Here is a 27516-nt window from a genome sequence, read left to right as displayed (position 1 = left end):
GCACTTTAGCACTTTTGAAATCCTGGACACCCGCACACTTGAGGCTTTTCTTAAAATACCTGACCCCGAAATTAAGCTACGATCTTGATGTTAAACACTGCTCTCAACTAAAACATTATGCACAATATGCAGAAGCAGTAGAATACATATCGCAACAACACTATATTCATTTTACCTTAGCTCACAGGGTCCGGCTTTTTGAATTCTATTGTGGCTAGGGGTTTTACCGTTAAAAGCTTTCACATCTAAATGGAACTACTGTGAAAATACAACCAGCATTTGTGATTAGTGTGTCGGAGGAGTGCAAGACTTACCACATGCATTGTTCAAATGTCCAAATCCAACAATGGTCGAAGCTAGATGCCAGTGTATAAACCCTATCCGTACTAGATTCAATATATTTACAGTACAAGGTCTTATAAGGCTTTTTAAATCATCTCCTGATTAATTTGTTTACCATAATTTGTATACATATTTAAAGAGCTTTTTAAAACTGTTTTGATGTAGTAATATTGTCATTGTTTTAATAGAATGTATCTCTCATAATTTGTTGTACTCAGTAGAGGACTAAATCAAACTAAATAAAATTCTTGAGTTCTTGAATTCTGTATGAAGACACATGAGGAAAAATCATATTGCCAACATTACATGTGCACAAGGTTGCTGGAGATATTACCTTGTAGTCCTTTACACAGGTGTAGTATAGAACATGCACTAGACATTCACTCCAACAAGGTAGCACTTACTAATTCACCAGTAGAAAGAATTCCAGTTGGGTAGACATTTTGTGCAAAACTATGGGCTCTTTTTGGATAAATACACAGGCTCAGTTATCTTCTGGCCCTGATGCTCTTTCCATAGAAATTAAACTTCAAAGGGAAGCCATTTCAAATATAAACATAGCATGTGCCCTAGTTGAAGCCCCACTTCTGTAGAGGATAAATCATCCTAACTTTTTACACTTGGCCAAGGCAAAGTAAGTGTTTTTGCTCTACAATTCCACTTTAAAATTGATCCGAAATCCTTGATGAAGGTGGCTGCACCATTGATTTCTTTCAGTGAAATCTCTTCTGTAGTGAATGTCCAAGACATGTGGGTTCTTTTTGTCATCTCCTGGTCTGAGAGCAGAGTCCATGGTTCTCCCTTTAAATTACTGCTGAAAATGCACATGCGCAAAACCACCTACATGTACCACCTGTTTGCCCCACCTTTATGTTAGTAGTATGCAAAGGTGTTCCCAACATTTTCCAAGCTGATGGACAGCTCAACTTACCAAAGTGACACGGGTGCGTTTCCTGCAACTTTTAATGGCACGTTCTTGATGCAGAGGAATATGAAGACATCTCCTCCAAATAATAATAATAGCGCTACTTCATATGATCACATACAACATGACAAACAACATGTACACCTAGTAGACACAACAACACTACGTACTGCGGGAACCGTGGCTAGCCATGTACACAAAGCAAACATGGCATGGCACCTCTGCCACACAATGCAGAATGCGGGGAGAGATGGGAGCAAAGTATGTGCGAAGGTGGCAAGTAATTCTCAATTATAAAAGTATACAATGCAAACTCTTGAGGGGATGTGCCGGACAGACTTGAGTATGCAGAGCACAGACATGTATATGTCAACATACACTAATGGTCTATTGAGTGAAGTGGACAGTGGACACAACCATGATAGTACAGTCAGTAGGAAAGATTACGGAATGTGTGTTTCTGTAAAGTTTAAATATTTTTCATATATATCTTTGCCAAGGCCTGTTCAAGAATAAGTCAATGTAAAAGTGCCTGAATACAATATTTAGTAGATGCATGACTGACTCTAAGTCACTGATTGAATGTATGTTACTGAATGCATAGATTAGTGACTAGACTGTGTGAGTGTCTCTCTTAGTCTCTCACTTGGTGTGTAAGCAGGTGCATGGCTTGGTGAGTAGCTATGTCAGTGTGTATATGTGTTTTTCATTGATTGTATGAGTATCTGTATGGGGGTCTGACTGTCTATGTGGGTGTGTGGGTGGTGTCTGACTCTGTGCATACATGTCTAAATGGCTGATTCACTGGTTCTATAGATTCAAAAGTGCATCTCAGAAGGGTTGTGTAGATAGCTGACTGTGTGAACAGGTGTGTTGATTAGTGAATTGATGTCTCAGTTGTATATATGTGAGTAACTATATATGTTTTTACACACTATATATGAGTGTTGGGGTGTATAATAAACTACGTGAAAGACAGTGATTGCAAGAGTGTCTACATACACGAATGTGTACATATATTAGTGATTGTATAAGAGAGTAAGTATGTGATAGTATCTATATAAATAAGGAAAGTGATGTGTGTATAAAAAAGGCAGGTGTTGTGTATATCTGCATAGGTGAGTACATGGGTGTATGATTGATTTTTGGCATGACTGAATAGATGTGTGAGTAACTCTATGGATCAGTAGCACTGTGTAAATGTATATATACGTGTATGAGTGGATATTATACTGATGTAATGATGAGTGACACCATGTATGAGTGACTGTATCAGTGTATATCTGGCTCACAATATATAGATAGGAATCAGTCAATGGATATCTAGTATCTGGTATTGGTGTGTCTATGCTCTTCAAAACGGTAGTCTTTATTTTAGAGTGCATCTATCAAAGGTTATATTACAGTGTGAAGAGGTGTGTCAGACTATCACGTGGATAATGTCATCAGTGATGTCATCAGAGATGTCATTTGAGATGTCATCAGTGATGTCATGAGTGATGTCATGAGTGATGTCACTGACCATGTCATGAGTGATGTAATATGTGACGTCATCAGCAGTGCATTGCAGGCGCGCGAGTTATAGTTAGATCAACTAACTATAACAGGCGAAATTCTCTGGTTTTATATGAGTCAAATGTCCAACTAACACTAACGTCCCTGAGACTATGGTTTTTCAGTGAATTTCTAAGGTTTTTTAAATGCTAATTCCTAACTATAACGTCTGTAAAACCTATGGTTTTTTCAGTGAATTTCGAAGGTTTTTTAAATGTTAATTTCATATTTTAATATTTATAAAACCTATATTTTTTCAAATAGTTTTTTAATATTTTGCAACTCTATCATCCTTTTTTTTAAACTTTACAAATGATGTAATCTTTTATATCTTCCCTACAAAATATGTATATCTTTTTCTTTTTTTTGGAGAAAACTACAGTCCCGTACCCGTAGTCTACCAAGCTCGATCAACACGCGAATCCTATCCACCACATTTAAATGATGCGAGTTTCGTATCTGACGGGTTTGTGGCACCGTGTCCCACGTAACAACATGTACATATGAGGTCGCGCCAGCTGCTACTTTGGTATGCGACGGGTACGCACTACCAAGCCGCGCATTACCTCATGTACGTATAGGGTCGCGCCTGCTGCATGTTGCGTATGCGACAAGTGCACGCTGCCACGCCCTGTGTTACGTCATAGACTTACAATGACTGGCCGCATACACCATTCCCTCATTTTTTTGTCTCAAAACTATATCTAAAAAACTTTAATGTGTATATGAGAGCAAGCGATAATTAAAAATATTTTAAACAGTTATATATTTCTAACTCTAATAAACTTATATTATAATAAATATATTTTCTCAAAATCACATCGGGTGCGGTCTCATTGCGCACAGGCTGCGCAATTGCCATGTAACCATAAAAAAAAAAAATTTCATTAGTTCATAACATTTTCCATTGTAACAGTTCGAAAACACCACCCACTTTAGTCAATATCTGTACTGCATTTCATGAGACACACCTCTTCTGCTTAGAGAGCTTTGTTCAAAACTTTTTGCAATATACACATATCTTACACTACACACAACATGCAACCATCATTTTCATCAATATTCATGCTCTGTAAAGTAGCCTTCCACCTATGATACCCATAAACCTAAAAGTTACATTACCGAAATGTTCTCCAATACCACAGGTGGTAACATGGTTCAATACGCTGTCCACAACACATCGTGATATAGTGCGGGTCCAGAGACAGTATCATGCATAGATAATGAACACACGGACACAGATAGATAGTGGAAGTGGATACGGGCACATACGCTCGATTCCTTTTTATTACCATGGTGACATATCCAGTGACGTTTGTGCTGGATGTGTGCGGTAAGTCTAAACCAGCCTTTGGACAATGGTTGCTGCTAGCATCAACTACAACAGTAATCATTGGATCACACACAGAGATTCAATATTAAAATAATCAATAATTTATGCTGCAGTAAGGTAGGGACAGTAGATGTGAAATAATAGAGAAATAATTCCATCGTAAAAGAACAACAACTAGTGGTATACTGACACACAATCAATAGATCTGAAATAATACAGAAAAAGATGATATCATAAATGCTCCATCAGTTCTAGTGCACTCACATAACCACATCAAAAGCATTCAGCATGTGCACAGACACCGATAATGCGTGCTGTAGACAGCCCGTACTAGGAGCAATATCTGTTGCCATCAACACTGCATCATCTGCAATACCGACTCAATCTGAATTATGAACACTGCTGTCTGCAGTGTAGGCCATAGAGAGCGGGCACAAAGGACCCACAGACTTCACCTACCCAGTTTGTCGTCAGCGAAGCAACAAAAAAGAGTGTGCAAAGCCTGCAATGATACATATGCATGGTGCAGACAGTACACACTGGAGCAATGTCTTTTCCTATAGGGCTACCTCATATACAATAGCGACTCAATCTCAATTGTGAACACTGCTGTCTGCAGTGTAGGCCAGAGTGAGCGGTCACAAGGGCCCACAGCCACATGGCATTCACTTGAGCTCTACAGTTTGCAATACACAAACTAAAAACAAAATGTGTGCAGAGCCTGCAATGATGCATATGAGTGGTGCAGACAGAGAACACTGGAGCAATATCTTTTCCTACAGGACTGCATCATCTACAATACCGACTCAATGTCAAATGTGGACACAGAAGTCTGCAGTATAGGCCAGAGAGAGCGTTCAGTAAGAGCCCACAGCCACGTGGCATTGACTTGACTTCCACAGATTGCAATACACAAAGCAAAAAAAACGTGAACAGAGCCTACAATGATGCGTATGAGTGCTGCAGACAGAGTACACTGGAGCAATGTCTTTTCCTATAGAACTACCTAATCTACAATAGCGACTCCACCTGAATTCTGAACACTGCTGTCTGCAGTGTAGGCCAGAGAGAGCAGTCAGCAAGGGCCCACAGCCACGTGGTATTGATTTGACCTCTACAGTTTGCAATACACGAAGCAAAAAAAACGTGTGCGGAGCCTGCAATGATGCATATTAGTGGTGCAGACAGAGCGCACTGGAGCAATGTCTTTTCCTGCAGGACTGCATCATCTATAATACCGACTCAATTTCAAATGTGGACACTGAAGTCTGCAGTATAGGCCAGAGAGAGCGGTCAGCAAGGGCCCACAGCCACGTGGCATTAACTTGAGCTCTACGGTTTGCAATACACGAAGCAAAAAAAACATGTGCAGAGCCCGCTATGATGCATATGAGTAGTGCAGACAGAGCACACTGGAGCAATGTCTTTTCCTACAGGACTGCATCATCTACAGTACCAACTCAATGTCAAATGTGAACACTGAAGTCTGCAGTATAGGCCAGAGAGAGCAGTCAGCAAGGGCCCACAGTCACGTAGCATTTACTTGAGCTCTACAGTTTGCAATACACGAAGCAAAGAAAATGTGTGCGGAGCCTGCAATGATGCTTATGAGTGGTGCAGACAGAGCACACTACAGCAATCTCTTCTCCTACACGACGGCATCATGTACAATAGCAACTCGATCTGAATTGTGAAAACTACTGTCTGCATTGTTAATTAAAAGCAGTACTCACACACACAACCATCAATGCTTTTTCTCACTCCCTCTTTACAAAATAAAACTACATAAATTACAGAGAACTCTACAATGAATAAATCAAAACAATCGCTCCAGATATCCAGCAGGTAATGGAGTATCTTGAAAACCATGAACGTGATTGTTCTGGCAGCGGAGCAATGGCGAATGCAATGCAAAAAGGAATCGCAGCGCAATGGGATTTCTGCATAGCCGCTAAAGATCTCCTGCAACGTGCGACCTTTCACAACATTGCCGATTGCCTGTCCATTCAAATTACCGCACCAACATTTGAGGAACATTACTGTCCCTTCGAGGATATGAATTGGATCGCTTCAGTTTCTCACACGATGGCAACAATAGCCTCTTGGAACATCTCAAGCAGCTGAAGAACTTCTGGACTGGAATCTCCAAGACTTGTAAGAAACTCACATTACTCTTGAATGGATTTTTTTCCATCTTTTTTGACTTTTTCCTTTACATTTTTTATAATACACTTCAATCCTACTACTTTGATATAATAACTTTCTAAATATACTCAGACATTTGAACTCTCCTCATTATTCCCCCTTATGTCTCCAGTCTAACCAGGAATCGGTGATGTATGGCCTATGCAAATATGCTATTTACTTCCAAAATTAACCTAAACCCGACACCCATTTAGAAACCACATCTTTGTGCACACACCTCTCTGCCTGCCTGTTATTCTCAAAGCCCTTTCACACAATTTTACTCAAAGTCAGCCTCTGCTCAGAACCTCACGATAAAAATGTAAAAAGATGACTTTGTTTAGGAACTGGTTGGCACAGTGTGGTAATCGTAAACTACCTTTATTTTCATTATACAATGTATTTATTCATGTCTAATAGCTATTCTGTAGGTCACATAGAACTGTAACATATAATGTGCAATTCACTGATGCAGGAGCTTCGATTTGACTACAGCAGAAGCAATTGGAGTTTGTCTGAGCTCGGTGCCTTAGCTCTCTACACAAGAATGTTTTTTTGAAACAGCTGAAGACAATAATGTACGGTTTGACTACAAAGGTACCGAATGTGCTTCTCAGAAGCGAAATGTTTGTATTCATCCTCAAAGTTCCAATGTGGGTAGAACTAGTACCAATTCTGACACGCACCACATTGAATCTACTGTACAACAGATTGCTAACTATTCTACTGTTGTTAATTTTCTGTTACAAAAAAGCACTGCCAAGGTACATAAAAAGTTTGATGAATACATTTTGCAATTTCTTTTTTATTTCTTTCTTTTGTTAAACGATACATGTACTAATCGTATCCTTACTTTATTGTCTTTATAGAATGTAGAGTCATTCAAGTGTAATAGCTATTGTTTATTTCACATGCAACTGTAACATGTAATATACAATTCACCGATGCCGGAGCTTACGTTTGAATACAGCAGAAGTGGTTCAACTTTGCATCAGCTGGATACCTTCGCTCTTGCACCAGTGGGTCCAATTATGGCACTGAAATAAAGACACTTTCTATATAATTTTCAAACTCCATCCCTTTATTACACACAACCACTTTCTTAGACACAACTCATTTTACCATTATCCTTCTCTGGCATTGCAACATTCTGCATTATATTCTTCACGATTATTCCTGCTTCCTAAAACACTACATTCGACTCTTCAGATCAATAGGGATGAGTAGTTTGTTTCACACTCCCTATATAGAATAAAGGCACACTAACACTACTTACACAGGTATGCTACAGCGGCCAGTATCCTACAGCGCCCACAGCACATCACTTCACAGCAATAAACTCACAGCTTACACTCACAGTTTCATCCCGAGTCTTCATACCGATTCCACTAAGTACTTTGCTTCCCACTCCCGCTATACTCTAAACGCATATTAACACCACCTGCACAGATATACTACAGCGCCCACTATGCTACAGCGCCCAGAGCACATCACTTTACAGCACTCAGCTCACAGTTTAGACGCTCAGTTTCATCTCAGACTGTACTGACACCTCACCTCAGCACCTTCTCACAGTGGGCAAAACAGCACTTTCACACAAGTAGGGATAAATAATTCGCTTCACACTCCCTCTATTGCACACCCTACCCACCGTACAAACCTCACAGCGCTCCTACCCTCCTCTTTCCCACTTTTGTCTCCCTTTGTTCCCCTTACTAGCTTCAACGGAATCACAAAATGGTGGCCAACACTTCCTAGTTGTAACCGCTAGCACCGCTCGCAGCCAATCACCAGCAAGCTCGTGCTTGTTACGCCTCAGCCAATCAGATGGCAGAATTCCCAAATATCGATATCTGTAAATTTTGATATTTCTCAAAAACTACTGAAAGGATTTACACCAAATGAACAAAAGCGTGCTTTCTAGACCAAGACCCTTCTCCCTTCCAAATTTGGGGTAATTTCATTCACCCGTTCAACCTGTAGCCCTGTCTAAAGTTTCCTATGGAAATTAACATTGAAAAGACACGTTTTAGGACCCCCTTTTTCTCGGCCCCCCCTTCACGAATCACCCCCAAACTTTCAACATAGGAGCTGATCTCAACAAAGAAATAGTTTTGAAAATTTCACAAAGATTCGTCAATCGTCACCAAAGTTATTGCAAATGGAATGTTGCCATTTTCCTATAGTAACTAGGTTCTAACTATAGCTACCTACTGGCGACTGCCAGTAGGTAAAAAAAAAATATATATATATATATATAAATATATATATATATATAAATATGTATATATATATATATATATATATATTCACTGAAAAAACCATAGGTTTCAGACATGTTATAGTTAGCGGAAATTTTACTGATAAAAAACCAATGAAATTCCCCCGTTATAGTTAGTGCAGGCAACTATAACTCACGCGACCGCAATCCTCTGCTGATGCTAATACTGTATTTAGACACTTATTTGCCCATGTCTTCTTCCATAAATTTTTAGCTATACATATATTAGAAATATTTTTTTTTCATAAAGACACATATGTCATCAGCAGAAGATTGCGGTCGCGTGAGTTATAGTTGCCTGCACTAACTATAACGGGGGAATTTCATTGGTTTTTTATCAGTAAAATTTCCGCTAACTATAACATGTCTGAAACCTATGGTTTTTTCAGTGAATTTGCAAGGTTTTTTAAATGCTAATTCCTAACTATAACATGTGTGAAACCTATGGTTTTTTCTGTGAATTTGTACGTTTTTTTAAATGCTAAGTTACTTTACGCCACCGCGTGCCCACGTTACGCACCGTGCGCACATGGAGGACATATTATGCGCTTCCTTGTGATAGGTAATCTGTTAAATTTAATTTGTAAGTGATGACAATAATATGCCATGCACACAGAGTTTTTTTTTAATTAAAATTTGTAGCGTAAGCGCACCGTACGCGTACGGTAAGCGTAATCGGCGAAATTTTCAAAAAATAAAAAATTTCCGTTTTTGGCCTTTGAGGACTCAACTAACATGGCTATGTGCATGGGCGCTGTCTAAACAGCCCCTTTATATGTTTTTTGCCTTTATTTACAGCCCCCCCCCCTCAGAGTGCGAGAGAGAAAATGGCGGCCGCCGCTTCCTGGTTTCGACCGATTCGAATGTTTACTTAGATGTAACAGCCAATCAGAATCGCGCTCCCGCACGCCACCGTACGCGTACGGTAAGCTTACGGTAAGCGTACCGTAAGCTGGCTCAGATATATATATTGATTTAAAGGCTATTTTCTCAGAATCTACTGAACAGATTTACACCAAACCTACAAAAGGCACTTCCTTGACCTGAGGACTACCTCTCTGCCAAATTTCTAGTAATTCTGTTCAGCCGTTCGGGCTGTAGCCCTGTCTAAAGGTCCTATGGAAAAATGCATGGGAAAGACGCGTTTTGGGACCCCCCTTTTATCTCAGCCCCCGCTTGACGAATCCCCCCGAGACTTTCAGGGTAGGAGCGGAGCGTAGCGCCCCACCTATTTTGAGAAATTCGCGAGGATTCGTCGACCGGCGCCAAAGTTATTCAAAATAGAATGTTGCGGATTTCCTATGGAAAAGGGGTCCTAACTATAACTACCTACTGGCAACCGCCAGTAGGTAATATATATATATATATATATATATATATATATATATATATATATATATTGAGGGTGGGGGCTCAAGTGCGAGTGGCAACGCACAAAACCTCTGAACCACACAACCCCTCCAGTACGAGAGATGTAAGCCCACACAGGTAAGTGAATCCAACGTCCTTTAATAGCAGTTAAAAGCGAGCGGCATATTGCATTTCAACACAAAGTGCCTTCCTCAGATGCCATTGCTCGTTCCAAAATTCACTGTTCACTTGAAGACATGGAGCGTCTCACTGAAGTCGGTGGCGACACTCCTCCCACCATTTAAAAGGAAGATTTCCCGGACTCGCTGCCTCGAGTTCATTTGCTGCAGGAACACATGTGGAAGTCCTTGCCCAAGTGGGCGGTGTCTGCAGCTCCCTTTGCATTGTGGATCTTGTAGTGTAAGGGGCTGAATTCACTGACCTTCACCAAACCGATATTACCACCAGCGCACCGGGATCCCTTCTCCTAAGTAGGCAGAGGCAACATGATGAAGTCATCACCCAGTTTGCACCGGCCAGGCCATGCGTTGAAAGTTACGGTGGTTCGGCGTTTTCCCAAGCGCCTTGAGACGTTACACCAATTTGCCACGATCCGCCGAACTCTTGAGGGTGGGGGCTCAAGTGCGAGTGGCAACGCACAAAACCTCTGAACCACACAACCCCTCCAGTACGAGAGATGTAAGCCCACACAGGTAAGTGAATCCAATGTCCTTTAATAACAGTTAAAAGCGAGCGGCATAATGCATTTCAACACAAAGTGCCTTCCTCAGATGCCATTGCTCGTTCCAAAATTCACTGTTCACTTGAAGACATGGAGCGTCTCACTGAAGTCGGTGGCGACACTCCTCCCACCATTTAAAAGGAAGATTTCCCGGACTCGCTGCCTCGAGTTCATTTGCTGCAGGAACACATGTGGAAGTCCTTGCCCAAGTGGGCGGTGTCTGCAGCTCCCTTTGCATTGTGGATCTTGTAGTGTAAGGGGCTGAATTCACTGACCTTCACCCAACCGATATTACCACCAGCGCACCGGGATCCCTTCTCCTAAGTAGGCAGAGGCAACATGATGAAGTCATTACCCAGTTTGCACCGGCCAGGCCATGCGTTGAAAGTTACGGTGGTTCGGCGTTTTCCCAAGCGCCTTGAGACGTTACACCAATTTGCCACGATCCGCCGAACTCTTGAGGGTGGGGGCTCAAGTGCGAGTGGCAACGCACAAAACCTCTGAACCACACAACCCCTCCAGTACGAGAGATGTAAGCCCACACAGGTAAGTGAATCCAACGTCCTTTAATAGCAGTTAAAAGCGAGCGGCATAATGCATTTCAACACAAAGTGCCTTCCTCAGATGCCATTGCTCGTTCCAAAATTCACTGTTCACTTGAAGACATGGAGCGTCTCACTGAAGTCGGTGGCGACACTCCTCCCACCATTTAAAAGGAAGATTTCCCGGACTCGCTGCCTCGAGTTCATTTGCTGCAGGAACACATGTGGAAGTCCTTGCCCAAGTGGGCGGTGTCTGCAGCTCCCTTTGCATTGTGGATCTTGTAGTGTAAGGGGCTGAATTCACTGACCTTCACCCAACCGATATTACCACCAGCGCACCGGGATCCCTTCTCCTAAGTAGGCAGAGGCAACATGATGAAGTCATCACCCAGTTTGCACCGGCCAGGCCATGCGTTGAAAGTTACGGTGGTTCGGCGTTTTCCCAAGCGCCTTGAGACGTTACACCAATTTGCCACGATCCACCGAACTCTTGAGGGTGGGGGCTCAAGTGCGAGTGGCAACGCACAAAACCTCTGAACCACACAACCCCTCCAGTACGAGAGATGTAAGCCCACACAGGTAAAAGACCAATCAATAGATAACCTTTCACAACGATGCGCCTAATACGGCCTCCGTGTGCGGACGGTGCGCGAAGCGCATCGTGCGTACATGGCCCATGTAGCGTAACGTGGGCACGCAGTGCGCGTAGCGCACCGCGTGCCCACCCTGCGTGCACGGCACTAACTGCGTAAAGTGGGCGCGCGGTGCGCGAAGCGCACCGCGTGCTCACTGTGCGCGCACGGTGCGCGAAGCGCACGGTGCGCGCACGGAACGAACTGCGTAAAGTGGGCGCGCACGCCACGAACGGCGTAAAGTAACTTAGCATTTAAAAAACCGTACAAATTCACTGAACAAAACCATAGGTTTCACACACGTTATAGTTAGGAATTAGCATTTAAAAAACCTTGCAAATTCAGTGAAAAAACCATAGGTTTCACACAAGTTATAGTTAGCGGACATTTTACTGATAAAAAACCATTGAAATTCCCCCGTTATAGTTAGTGCAGGCAACTATAACTCATGCGACCGCAATCCTCTGCTGATGACATATGTGTCTTTATGAAAAAAAAATATTTGTAATATATGTATAGCTAAAAATTTATGGAAGAAGACATGGGTAAATAAGTGTCTAAATACAGTATTAGCATCAGCAGAGGATTGCGGTCACGTGAGTTATAGTTGCCTGCACTAACTATAACGGGGGAATTTCAATGGTTTTTTATCAGTAAAATGTCCGCTAACTATAACTTGTGTGAAACCTATGGTTTTTTCACTGAATTTGCAAGGTTTTTTAAATGCTAATTCCTAACTATAACGTGTGTGAAACCAATGTTTTTTTCAGTGAATATATATATATATATATATATATATATATATATATATATATATATATATATATATATATATATATATATATATATATATATATATATATATTATCTACTGGCGGTCGCCAGTAGATAGTTATAGTTAGGACCGTGTTTCCATAGGAAATCCGCAACATTCTATTTGGAATAACTTTGGCGCCGGTTGACGAATCCTCGCGAAATTTTCAAAATAGGTGGGGCGCTCTGCTCCGCTCCTACCCTGAAAGTCTCAGGGGGATTCGTCAAGCGGGGGCTGAGAAAAAGGGGGGACCCCAAAACGCATTTTCCCCATGCAATTTTCCATAGGGACCTTTAGTCCAAGGTACAGCCCGAACGGCTGAACAGAATTACTTGAAATTTGGCAGAGAGGTAGTCCTCAGCTCAGGGAAGTGCCTTTTGCAGGTCTGGTGTCAATCTGTTCAGTAGTTCCTGAGAAAATCAAAAGTAAAATCATATATATATGTGGACGGAGCCTAACCACACATCTCATCCTGAGATCTGATTGGCTGTCAGCACTTCATCCAAGAAGTGTTGGCAGCCATCTTGGGACCAATATACATGATAGCACCTCATTAAAAAGCATTGCAGTTAATACAAGGTTTTAAGACTTTAGTTACATTATAAATCATTTGTTGATGGTACCATACTCAGTTTAGGAATTGTGGTATGTTCTAAGGTGATTTCACCATGTGAAAAAGCCTTCTGCTGGGATATCATGATTGAGAGAAAACTATTTTCTCATGCTTTTCCCACAGAGGTTTGGAAGTTGATCTATAAGCTAAACTGAGAGCTTATTTTCTGTAAATTCACATTATCTTTCTCAGTCATGTGAGAATGAAGTCTGACATTCTCAGTAAAACATGTACATCCAACAAGGGCAGAGACTGTCAGTTGATTCCTTTGTGTTCTACTGCAGCTTCCCAGAGTGTTCCAAAGAACAACTAGAGCGCTAACAGTCCTACTTATGATAAACGTATGGTACACCTGAAGCCATCTTGCTTGGATTAAAGCGGTAACTCTTAAAACATTTAATTTAAAAAGGAACAAAATGAGGGGGTTCATTTTTCCATAACAAGTATGATTAGTGCTGCAGAAAGAAAAACTAGGGCACATTTTGACTTCTGAAATCCTCTTTTATTTCATTAAAAAATTCTGTCATGCAGACTGAAGCATGCACTTTCAATACCAGCAGCAGTTTTCCCTGGTGAGCAGTAGCTTTACTACAGTGATCTAATGAGCAAAAAGAGTGCTAACATTCTGAATTTATGGCAAATCTGTGACACATCTGAATGCCTTCTTGATGGAATCAAAGTAAAAAACTGAAAGTATTTCCTACTGAGGAGACTGCAGTAAATGAGGAAATTAGGAAACTTCATAACAAATAAGTCTCCCAAGATGGCCACCAGAGACAAAAGAGCCCAAATGTAGCCCAAATATCACCCAGATGTAGCCCAAGTATAGCCCAATGACAGAATGTCCCAGAGTGTTCTTAAAAACAACTAGAGCGCTTACTGTCTTCATTATGACAAAAGTATGGCACACCTGAAGCCATCTTGATTGGAATAAACTGGTAACACTTAAAACATTTAATTTAAAAAGGAACACAATGAGGGGGTTCATTTTGCCATAGAAGTTATGATTAATGCTGAAGAAAGAAAATGAGGGCTCATTTTGAGTGACTTCTCAAATCCTCTTCCATTTCATTAAAAAATTCTGACATGCAGACTGAAACATGCGCTTTATAATACCAGCAGCAGACTTCCATGGTGAACAGTAGTTTTACTACAGTGATCTAATGAGCAACTAGAGTGCTAACTTTCAGAATTTATGGCATATGTGTGACATATCTGAATACCTTCATGATGGAATCAAAGTAAAAAACTGAAAGCATTTCCTACTGAGGAGACTGCAGTACATGAGGAAATTAGGAAACTTCATAACAAATAAATCTCCCAAGATGGCCACCGGAGACAAAAGAGCCCAAATGTAGCCCCAAATCACCCAGATGTAGCCCAAATATCGCCCAATGACAGAAGTGTGCAAAACACTTATTATTTTGTGTTTTTGCAGTGTTATATAGTGCAGACTTGTCAGGTATTGGAGTGCTTTACATGAGCATTGGTTACATCACACAAGAACAAATTCATTTTGGTTGTAGACATGGGGAGACTAAGTGATTTGACCAGAATCACAGAATGTCGAGCTGAAGCAGAAACTCCAACCTGGTTCCCCAGTTGCAAAGTCTGCAGTTCTGGAAGTAACACCACATCCTCTCCCCTAAGTGCAACATTTAATCAAGTGGTCAACTGGATAAAAAAACATAAAGATAACAAATAATTTAAAAGTGCTTTGTCACTATTTGAAAACTCAGAAAATATGTCCTTATTTTAGTCTTTTAGAGCACTAACCATAATTTTGATGCCAATAAGACCCTCTCATATATGTAATTTCTAAAGGAAATGCTCTAGGTATTACAGTTTTGATTACATCAAGATGACGTCAGGCGTTCCACACTTTTGTAATAAATATAGAATGTTAGCAATCTAGTTGTTCATTAGGATACTGTTGAGAGGCGGAGGCCAGGGGCACGGATACTGAAAATTGAAGGCAGGTAGGAGGGTGCAAAGGCAACAATTTAACCACACTGAGCAGGCAGGAAGGGCCGTGGAAGCACAACAGACTATGGAGGGCAGTGGAAAGGGGGGCAGGGGCAACAAACCAACAATACAGGACTTGCAAGAGAGGCTGTGGCAATGTAATAGACCATTGTGGGCAGAAGGAAGAGGCAATGGTAGTACAACCATACATGCCAACAGACCCGATTCAGCCAGGAAACATCCAATGTTTTTAAGCTCAAATGGGATTATTTGATCTGTCTCCTGTCTACAATCTCCTCTTTTTCAATGTAACTCAAAGGGGAAAATCAATACCCCAGTTTTTTTTCAAAATCTCCCTCTTACCAAGTTCAAAATGTTCGCAAGTATGGTACATTGGATCATGGAAGGAAATGGGGTAGGGACATGGACTTGGATAACAGAGGACAGGAGGGACATGGAGAGGTGCACCAAACTGACCCTGCAGGGCAGGCATCAGGGTTTGCAGCAGCACAATACACCACACAGGGCATGCGGGACGGGAGTGCAGCACAACAATCCATAGAAAGCAAGAGGGAGGGGACAGGACCATGCACATGGACAACAGAGAACAGAGGGGCAAGAGGCAATGGTAGGTAGCTGACCATAATGGACAGACAGGAGAGAAAGCTGCTGCATAACAGACCACAAAGGGCAGGAGGGACGGATCAGGGGCATTACAATGGAACAGACAAGCCAGGAGGGAGGGAGTAGGGGTCTGCACATGTAAACAGAGGGCTGGGGGCAAGGGGGCAGGGCAGAAGCAGCAAGATAGCCATGGAGGTCAGGCAGGATGGGCAATAGAAGCAAGACACACCATGAAGAGCAACAGTGAGACTGTGATGGCATACACACAGACCATGGAGGGAAGGTGGGAGGGGGTCAGGGGCAGCTAACTGACCACACAGGGAAGGTTGGAGGGGCAATGGCAGCACAGAAGACCATGCATGGCAAGTGGGAGGGTTAGTGGCAGCACAATGGCTATGATGGGCAAGAAGGAGGGTGCAAGGGCATGCACAAAGGACGATGGAGTATAGAAGGGAGGGTCAGGACCTGTGCACAGACAAGAAAGTTCAGCGGAAGGGGCCTCACAACAGACCGCACGGGGCAGGCAGGAGTAGCAGTTGCAGCACAACAGACCAGGGAGAGCAGAAGGGTGTGGCAGTACAATGGACCATGTCGGACAGGAGGAAGAGGATAGGGGCATGGCATGTGGACAGGCAGGGTGGAGGTGGCAGGGACAGGTTACAGTCATCTGACAATGCTAGGCAGGTGGGAGGGGAGTGGCAGCTCAACAGAACACTCAGAGTAGATAGGAGTGGCAGGTCCATGGAACATGGTGGGCAAAAAGGATGGAGCAGGGGCATGCACAAAGACATCGGAGGGCAGGGGGAAGGAGAATAGGGGCAGCAAGCTAAGCACAGAGTTTAAGCAGGAGGTCAATGATGGGGCATAGAATTGGGCAATGGAGGGCAGGAGGAGGGGACTGGTACATCATACTAAATTGAGGGCAGTGGCAGCACATCAGACCATGCATGGCAGGAGGGAGGAGGCTAGTCCATGGATTCACACAACAGAGGATAGGGAGGAGGGGGATGGGGCAGCAAGCTAACTGTTCAGAGAAGGCGGGTATTAGGAACTTTATTGTTTTTAAAACGTGTGTCTGTGCGAACTACTTAAAATATGAACAAGTATGCAGCATAATCTCACTTTTATTCAGGAAGAAGATGACGTTTGTGACTGTGACTCCGGGCTCACTTGGCAGAAACACCCCCTGACCCTCCACCCCCTATCGCAAAATGTAATGCCCGTGAAAAGGGTACACAGTGTTATATAGAACATAGTCCTGAGAGCGCGATTGAAAATGAAAACTAGATATAGTGTATGGTATAAACTATGCACCAAAAAGTGTGGTATAAGATGAACCGGGCGTGAAATATAATATGCAATACATTGTGCGCAATGACAGATTCATTGGAGAGCGCGAGATAGCACAGGCACTAGCGCGTGCTATGCGATGTGCGCCTTGGAGTGTAATATGCACAGGGCAGTGTTGTGTAACCTAACTAGTCTCTAAAGTTGCAATATAAAATATGTGCTGGGGAGTGTAACGTTGCATATGCACTGTGACAAAGATATGGATCCCAGATTGTAATATGTATGGCATAGCGCTGTGCGTTATAACATAGGCATCGAGGAAGGCATGTTAGATGGGGCAATATAACCCGTGCGAAGGCAAGTGTGGCATGACATATTCACGGGGTGGTGTTACAGTGCACATGGGCTAGAGAGTGTCATAGCATATGCACTAGCTGGTGGAATACAACACAGAGGTGTGTGGCACTCGGCAGGCAATGGTGGGTGTAACACAGCATTGGGCTCTGCCAGGAACGTGCTGTGACTCTCAAGTGATGTTCGTCCCCTTTCCAGAGAGTAAAATAAAAAGTATTACACATCCGGCAGTGGATGTGTATTTTATTAACCGTGAGGGGGGTTTCTTACATAGTTTTGGTCGAATTTTTGTCGAATCCCCTTTGAATGGCTTGGTGTGCATGTGTATTAAATGTGCCTGTCAATAGCTACCCATGTTTGTATAAATAAACGACAAGGGTGTCTACCGGGATTAGGCACGGTAGGGCATCAGACATGTCAGAGCTTCACTAGTGGTGTAAATACATTCCACGTGGATTCATTGTATGCATAGTCGCCTTTTAATGAATATCACTCAAATCGTCATGGTGATAGGTACGTACGGTTTGTCCAGCATGTCCTAGGTGTGTCTATAAATATATATTTTTTAAGAATAATAAAAAACAGTGGCCGGCCCTGGGGATTGGGGTCAAAAAAATATAATTAGGAGACAGGCCCTGGGGGATGGGGTCATCAGGGCGAATAAATTAGAATAAGAAGGGGAACCACACAGCCCCCCTTCTTAAAAAATTAAAATAAATAAAAGACTGGCATCGTGCCGGAGGCCACCCCCCCTCCTTGCAGAACTCTGCAAACGCGCCCCCTGGCGAGTTGTAAATTGGGGAATTAATTCCTCTTCAATACTGAGGGTCCCTGAGGGCCAACTAGCCCAACAGGCATCTCCAGTATGCACCAGGGAGCTGTGCTGCAGACAGGTGTTCTGAGGCCAAGCCCCTTTTTACACCTCCCTGCAACGCAGCTCTGTGGCGCTTACTGGAGGTACTTAGTGGTCTAGTTTGACCCTAGGGACCCTTAGGATTCAAGGGGACTTAATCTCTCAACTTAGAACAGCCACAGGGCGCGTTTACACAGTGGTGAAGGGAGGGGACAGGGCCTGAGGTGACGTGTGCAAACACGCACTATGGCACGTTTTAAATTGGGGATATAATTTCCCTTCAATACTGAGGGCCCCTGGGGGCTAACTAGCCCACCAAGTGCTTCCAGTAAGCGCCACTGAGCTGCATTGCAGAGAGGTGGTCCAGGCTGTGCCACTTTTTACACCTCTCTGCAACGCAGCTCTGTGGTGCTTACTGGAGGGACCTAGTGGGCTAGTTGGACCCTAGGGACCCTCAGGATTCAAATGAACTTAATCTCCCAACTAAAAATGGACACAGGGCATGTTTACACAGTGGTGAAGGGAGGGGACGGGGCCTGAGTTAACGTGTGCAAAAACGCCCTGTGGCCTGTTTTAAGAGGTAGTTTTAAAACCCCTTCCCTATTATATACTAGGGGCTTACAGAGGAGGTCATGCTAATCACAGGGGGACCCCAACGCTTAATGTTCCCTAGTGTATGTAGGTGTTTTCACTGTATTCTAAGTGTCTTTTAACATAGCACTGGCTCTAGGACTGGTTAGTCAGACTCAGTTACCACCAGTATCTGTCTGAAAAAGTTGAGGGTACAGGATGATTTTGCAACAAGGATTCTTTCTGCTCTTCTTTTTGTTCTTTCTGCACGTTATCCTTCTTCCTGCACTTTTCTTCGTCTTTGAGGACTTCTGTTGCTTCTTTCTGCACTTCTTTTTTTTCTTTCTGTGCATTTTTTCTTCTTTCTTCACATGTCCTATCTCTGTAGGCATAGTTAGAAATTAGCATTTAAAAAACCTTTGAAATTCACAGAAAAAAACCATAGGTTTCAGGCACGTCATAGTTAGGAATTAGCATTTAAAAAACCTCAGAAATTCACTGAAAAAACCATAGGTTTCAGGGGTGTTATAGTTAGCTGGACTTTTCACTTGTACAAAACCATTGAAATTCCCCCGTTATAGTTAGTTCAGCTAACTATAACTCGCGCGCCCGCAATGCACTGCTGATGACGTCACATATTACATCACTCATGACATGGTCAGTGACATCACTCATGACATCACTGATGACATCTCAAATGACATCACTGATGACATCATCCTTGTGATAGAGTGGCAGACCTCCTCTCACCCTAATATAACCTTTGATACACACATTCAAAAATAGAGACTAAAATTTTCAAAACAATGGACATACCAATACCAGTTACAACAACCTCTTCAGTAATTCTAAGATCCACATACACATCCACTCATTCACCAACAGTCCTATACAGTCACTCATACATGTACTCACTCATCATATGTACTCATACACCTATACATCCTGTTACACAATGCCACTCATCCATAGAGTTAGTCACACACATAGTCACTCATGCTAATAAAGAATCAAACATACATTTACTTGCAAATACAGTTATACACACACCACCACACTTACTTCTACGGAAACTTACACATACTTAGTCTTTTAAACAATCACTTATAGAAACACATACTTATTCATACAGGAACTCTTTCAATCTCTCACTCTCACATATACTCACTTATATACACCAATAGTCACATATACTAGTTTAAAACATATGTAGTTACTCATAAAGACACTATTGAGACAGTCATTCACTCACTAACACACCCATACACACACTCATCCACCCATACAGTCCTGTACACATGCTGTCTTCAACACATACAAACAGTGAGTCACTCATTCATGCACCTATGCACTACGTAATACCCCCCACCGAACCATGCAGACACTCAGACACTCATACTGATACTCAAAAAACCAACTAATAACCTATATAGACACTCATGTAGCTACTCACAAACCCATGCAGCCACTTATACACAAAGTGAGAGACTGATACAGATATTTACATATTTAAACATTACTCACTAAGCCATGTATTCACTAAGATACACTTAATCAGTCAGTTATACAATCAATTTTTCAAAAACAAATCATCCATTTAGACACTTATATACCCATTTATTCTTCCATCGACCTTGAGATATACATATATAAAACATATTTAATTTTCAGAAAAACAGACATTCACTGGATGATGTCATCAGTGATGTCATCAGTGATGTCATTTGAGATGTCATCAGTGATGTCATGAGTGATGTCACTGACCATGTCATGAGTGATGTAATATGTGACGTCATCAGCAGTGCATTGCGGGCGCGCGAGTTATAGTTAGCTGAACTAACTATAACGGGGGAATTTCAATGGTTTTGTACAAGTGAAAAGTCCAATTAACTATAACACCCCTGAAACCTATGGTTTTTTCTGTGAATTTCTGAGGTTTTTTAAATGCTAATTCCTAACTATAACGTGCCTGAAACCTATGGTTTTTTCTGTGAATATATATATATATATATATATATATATATATATATATATACATATATATATATATATATATATATATAAATATATATATATATATAAATATATATATATATATGTATTCACTGAAAAAACCATAGGTTTCAGGGGCGTTATATTTAGCTGGACTTTTCACTCGTACAAAACCATTGAAATTACCCTGTTATAGTTAGTTCAGCTAACTATAACTCGCGCGCCCGCAGTGCACTGCTGATGACGTCACATATTACATCACTCATGACATGGTCAGTGACATCACTCATGACATCACTGATGACATCTCAAATGACATCACTGATGACATCACTGATGACATCATCCAGTGAATGTGTGTTTTTCTGAAAATTACATATGTTTTATATATGTATATCTCAAGGTCGATGGAAGAATAAATGGGTATATAAGTATCTAAATGGATGATTTGTTTTTGAAAAATTGATTGTATAACTGACTGATTAAGTGTATCTTAGTGAATACATGGCCTAGTGAGTAATGTTTAAATATGTAAATATCTGTATCAGTCTCTCACTTTGTGTATAAGTGGCTGCATTGGTTGGTGAGTAGCTACATGAGTGTCTATATAGGTAATTAGTTGGTTTTTTGAGTATCAGTATGAGTGTCTGAGTGTCTGTATGGTTCGGAGGGGGTATTACGTAGTGCATAGGTGCATGAATGAGTGACTCACTGTTTGTATGTGTTGAAGACAGCATGTGTGCAGGACTGTATGGGTAGATGAGTGTGTGCATGGGTGTGTTAGTGAGTGAATGGCTGTCTCAATAGTGTCTTTATGAGTAATTACATATGTTTTAAACTAGTATACATGACTATTGGTGTATATATGTGAGTATATTTGAGAGTGAGAGATTGAAAGAGTTTGTGTATGAATAAGTATGTGTTTCTATACATGATTGTTTAAAAGACTAAGTATGTGTAAGTTTCTGTAGAAGTAAGTGTGGTGGTGTGTGTATAACTGTATATGCAAGTAAATGGATGTTTGATTCTTTATTAGCATGAGTGACTATGTGTGTGAGTAACTCTATAGATGAGTGGCGTTATGTAACAGGATGTATAAGTGTATGAGTACATATGATGAGTGAGTACATGTATGAGTGACTGTATTGGACTGTTGGTGAATGAGTGGATGTGTATGTGGATCTTAGAATTACTGAATAGGTTGTTGTAACTGGTATTGGTATGTCCATTGTTTTTTAAAATTTTAGTTTCTATTTTTGAATGTGTGTATAAAAGGTTATATTGGGGGAGAGGAGGTCTGCCACTCTATCACAAGGATGATGTCATCAGTGATGTCATCAGTGATGTCATGAGTGATGTCATGAGTGATGTCACTGACCATGTCATGAGTGATGTAATATGTGACGTCATCAGCAGTGCATTGCGGGCGCGCGAGTTATAGTTAGCTGAACTAACTATAACAGGGGAATTTCAATGGTTTTGTACAAGTGAAAAGTCCAGCTAACTATAACGCCCCTGAAACCTATGTTTTTTTCAGTGAATTTCTAAGGTTTTTTAAATGCTAATTCCTAACTATAACGTGCCTGAAACCTATGGTTTTTCCAGTGAATTTCAAAGGTTTTTTAAATGCTAATTTCGAACTATGCCTACAGAGATAGGACATGTGAAGAAAGAAGAAAAAACGCACAGAAAGAAAAAAAAGAAATGCAGAAAGAAGCAACAGAAGTCCTCAAAGACGAAGAAAAGTGAAGGAAGAAGGATAACATTCAGAAAGAACAACCAGAAGAGCAGAAAGAAGCCTTGTTGCAAAATCATCCTGTACCCTCAACTTTTTCAGGCGGATACTGGTGGTAACTGAGTCTGACTAACCAGTCATAGAGCCAGTGCTATGTTAAAAGACACTCGGAATACAGTGAAAACACCTACATACACTAGGGAACACTATGCGTTGGGGTTCCCCTGTGATTAGCATGACCTCCTCTGTAAGCACCTAGTATATCATAGGGCAGGGGTTAAAACTACCTCTTAAAACGTGCCACAGGGCGTGTTTGCACACGTCACCTCAGGCCCCGTCCCCTCCCTTCCCCACTGTGTAAACACGCCCTGTGGCCGTTTTAAGTTGGGATATTAAGTCCCCTTGAATCCTGAGGGTCCCTAGGGTCCAACTAGACCACTAGGTACCTCCAGTAAGCACCACAGAGCTGCGTTGCAAAGAGATGTAAAAAGGGGCACAGCCTAGACCACCTCTCTGCAATGCAGCGCAGTGGCGCTTACTGGAAGCACCTGGTGGGCTAGTTGGCCACCAGGGTCCCTTAGGATTGAAGGGGAATTATTTCCCCAACTTAAAACGCACCACAGGGCTTGTTTGCACACGTTAACTCAGGCCCCGTCCCCTCCCTTCACCACTGTGTAAACACGCCCTGTGGCCGTTTTTAGTTGGGAGATTAAGTTCATTTGAATCCTGAGGGTCCCTAGGGTCCAACTAGCCCACTAGCTACCTCCAGTAAGCGCCACAGAGCTGCGTTGCAGAGAGGTGTAAAAAGTGGCACGGCCTGGACCACCTCTCTGCAATGCAGCTCAGTGGCGCTTACTGGAAGCACCTGGTGGGCTAGTTAGCCCCCAGGGGCCCTCAGGATTGAAGGGGAATTATTTCCCCAACTTAAAACGCGCCATAGGGCGTGTTTGCGCACGTCACCTCAGGCCCCGTCCCCTCCTTTCCGCACTGTGTGAACACGCCCTGTGGCCATTTCTTAAGTAGGGAGATTAAGTCCCCTTGAATCCTGAGGGTCCCTAGGGGCAAAATAGCCCACTAGGTACGTCCAGTAAGCGCCATTGCAGAGAGGTGTAAAAAGGGGCACGGCCTGCACCACCTCTCTGCAACGCAGAGCAGTGGCTCTTACTGGAAGCACCTGGTGGGCTAGATGGCCCCCAGGGTCCCTCAGGATTGAAAGGGAATTATTTCCCCAACTTAAAACGCGCCACAGGGCGTGTTTGCACACGTCACCTCAGGCCCCGTCCCCTCCCTTCACCACTGTGTAAACGCGCCATGTGGCCGTTCTAAGTTGAGAGATTAAGTCCCCTTGAATCCTAAGGGTCCCTAGGGTCAAACTAGCCCACTAGGTACCTCCAGTAAGCGCCACAGAGGTGCGTTGCATAGAGGTGTAAAAAGGGGCGTGGCCTCAGAACACCTGTCTGCAACGCAGCTCCCTGGCGCATACTGGAGATACCTGTTGGGCTAGTTGGCCCTCAGGGATCCTTAGTATTGAAGGAGAATTAATTCCCCCAACTTACAACTGGCCATGGGGCGCGTTTGCAGAGTGCTGCAAGGAGGGGGCGTGGCCTCCGGCGCGATGCCGGTATTTTATTTATTTTATTTTTTTAAGAAGGAGGACTGTGTGGACCCCCTTCTTTTTCTAATTTGTTGGCCCTGGGGACCCCATCCCCCAGGGCCTGCACCCTAATTTTTTTTGGTTTTTTTTGTTGAAAAAAATTAATTTGGCCCTCCCAAGGCCTTAATCGGCCCCGGGGACCCCAACCCCTGGGTCGTGGCTTTTTTTTTTTTATTCTTTAGGAGGGGGGCTGTGTTGCCCCCCTCCTCAGGCCACTTATGGCCCCGCAGACCCCATCACCCGGGCCGGCCTTTGTTTTTTATTATTTTAAAAAAATATATATTTATAGAAACACCTAGGACATGCTGGACAAACCGTATGTACCTATCACCATGACGATTTGCGTGATATTCATTAAAAGGCGACTATGCATGCAATGAATCCATGTGGAATGTATTTACACCGCTAGTGAAGCTCTGACGTGTCTGATACCCTACCGTGCCTAATCCCGGCGCCCCCGCCGGTGGGTACTCTCCAAATAGACACACTTGTTGTTTATTTATACAAACATGGGTAGCTATTGACGGGCACATTTAATACACACGCACACCAAGCCATTCAAAGGGGATTCGACAAAAGTTCGACCAAACTGTGCAAGAAACCCCCCTCACTGTTAATAAAACACACATCCACCGCCGGATGGATGTGTAATACTTTTTATTTAATCTCTGGAAAGGAGACAAACCTCACTTGAGAGTCACAGCGTGCTCCTGGCTGAGCCCAATGCTGTGTTACACCCACCAGTGCCCGCCGAGTGCCACACACCTCTGTGTTGTATTCCACCAGCTAGTGCGTATGCTATGACACTCTGTAGCCCATGTGCACTGTAACACCACCCCGTGAATATGTCATGCCACACTTGCCTTCGCACGGGTTATATTGCCCCATCTAACGTGCCTTCCTCGATGCCTATGTTATAACGCACAGTGCTAATGCCATACATATTACAATCTGGGATCCATATCTTTTTAACAGTGCATATGCAACGTTACACTCCCCAGCACATATTTTATATTAAAACTTTAGAGACTAGTTAGGTTACACAACACTGCTCTGTGCATATTACACTCCAAGGCGCATATCGCACGCGCTAGTGCCTGTGCTATCTCGCGCTCTCCATTGAATCTGTCATTGCACACAATGTATTGCATATTATATTTCACGCCCGGTTCATCTTATATCACACTTTTTGGTGCATAGTTTATACCATATACTATATCTAGTTTTCATTTTCAATCGTGCTCTCAGGACTATGTTCTATATAACACTGCGTCCACCTACCCTTTTCACGGGCATTACATTTTGCGATGGGGGGTGGAGGGTCAGGGGGGGTTTCTGCCAAGTGAGCCCGGAGTCACAGTCACAAACGTCCTCTCCTTCCTGAATAAAAGTGAGATTATGCTGCATAATTGTTCATATTTTAAGTAGTTCGCACAGATACACATTTTAAAAACAATAAAATTCCTAATACCCACCTTCTCTGAACAGTTAGCTTGCTGCCCCATCCACCTCCTCCCTATCCTCTGTTGTCTGAATCCATGGTCTAGCCTCCTCCCTCCTGCCATGCATGGTCTGATGTGCTGCCACTGCCCTCCATTTAGCATGATGTACCAGTCCACTCCTCCTGCCCTCCATTGCCCAATTCTATGGCCCATCATTGACCTCCTGCTTAGCCTCTGTGCTTAGCTTGCTGCCCATATTCTCCTTCCCCCTGTACTCCGATGTCCTTGTGCATGCCCCTGCTCCATCCTTTTTGCCCACCATGTTCCATGGACCTGCCACTCCTATCTACTCTTAGTGTTCTGTTGAGCTGCCTCTCCCCTCCCACCTGCCTAGCATTGTCAGATGACTGTATCCTGTCCCTGCCACCTCCACCCTGCCTGTCCACATGCCATGCCCCTATCCCCTTCCTCCTGTCCTCCATGGTCCATTTTACTGCCACACCCTTCTGCCCTCCCTGGTCTGTTGTGCTGCAACTGCTCCTCCTGCCTGCCCCGCGCGGTCTGTTGTGAGGCCCCTTCCCCTGAACTTTCTTGTCTGTGCCCAGGTCCTGACCCTCCCTTCTATCCTCCATGGTCCTTTGTGCATGCCCCTGCACCCTCCTTCTGGCCCATCATAGCCACTGTGCTGCCACTAACCCTCCCGCTTGCCATGCATGGTCTTCTGTGCTGCCATGGCCCCTCCCACCTTCCCTGTGTGGTCAGCTAGCTGCCCCGACCCCCTCCCACTTTCCCTCCATGGTCTGTGTGTATGCCATCATAGTCTCATTGTTACTCTCCATGGTGTGTCTTGTTTCTAGTGCCCATCCTGCATGGCCTCCATGGTCATCTTGCTGATCCTGCCCTGCCCCCTTGCCCCCAGCCCTCTGTTTCCATGTGCAGACCCCTATTCCCTCCCTCCTGGCTTGTCTGTTCCATTGTAATGCCCCTGATCCGTCCCTCGTGCCCTTTATGGTCTGTTATGCTGCAGCTTTCTCTCCTGTCTGTCCATTATGGTCAGATAGCTACCATTGCCTCTTTCCCCTCTGTTCTCTGATGTCCATGTGCATGGTCCTGTCCTCTCCCTATTGCTTTCTATTGATTGTTGTGCTGCACTCCCGTCCCGCATGCCCTGTGTGGTGTATTGTGCTGCTGCAAACCCTGATGCCTGTCCTGTAGCATCAGTTTGGTGCACCTCTCCATGTCCCTCCTGTCCTCTGTTACCCGAGTCCATGTCCCTACCCCAATTCCTCCTGCCTACCATGATCCAATGTACCATACTTGCGAACATTTTGAACTTGGTAAGAGGGAGATTTTGAAAAAAAACTGGGGTATTGATTTTCCCCTTTGAGTTACATTGAAAAAGAGGAGATTGTAGACAGGAGACAGATCAAATAAAGCCCATTTGAGCTTAAAAACATTGGACGTTTCCTGGCTGAAACGGGTCTGTTGGCATGTATGGTTGTACTACCACTGCCTCTTCCTTCTGCCCACAATGGTCTATTATATTGCCACATCCTCTCTTGCCAGTCCTGTATTGTTGGTTTGTTGCTCCTGCCCCCCTTTCCACTGCCCTCCATAGTCTGTCGTGCTGCCACTGCCCTTCCTGCCTGCCCAGTGTGGTCAAATTGTTGCCTCTGCACTCTCCTACCTGCCTTCAATTTTCAGAGTTCGTGCCCCTGGCCTCTG

The 27516-nt window shown here is 43.2% G+C and overlaps 1 protein-coding gene across 2 annotated transcripts in view; it reads right to left on the bottom strand.

Annotated features, from left to right (window-relative positions):
* The window catches only part of LOC146805085 (pyruvate dehydrogenase E1 component subunit alpha, mitochondrial-like), a 456912-nt gene that overhangs the window by 334614 nt on the left and 94782 nt on the right, over nucleotides 1–27516 (bottom strand). The window lies entirely within an intron of this gene.

Source organism: Triturus cristatus, chromosome 8, assembly GCF_964204655.1.
Source record: "Triturus cristatus chromosome 8, aTriCri1.1, whole genome shotgun sequence".
Taxonomy (NCBI): Eukaryota; Metazoa; Chordata; class Amphibia; order Caudata; family Salamandridae; genus Triturus; species Triturus cristatus.
Note: the sequence above shows the minus strand (reverse complement) of the source record. Positions and strands in the feature narration are given on the sequence as shown.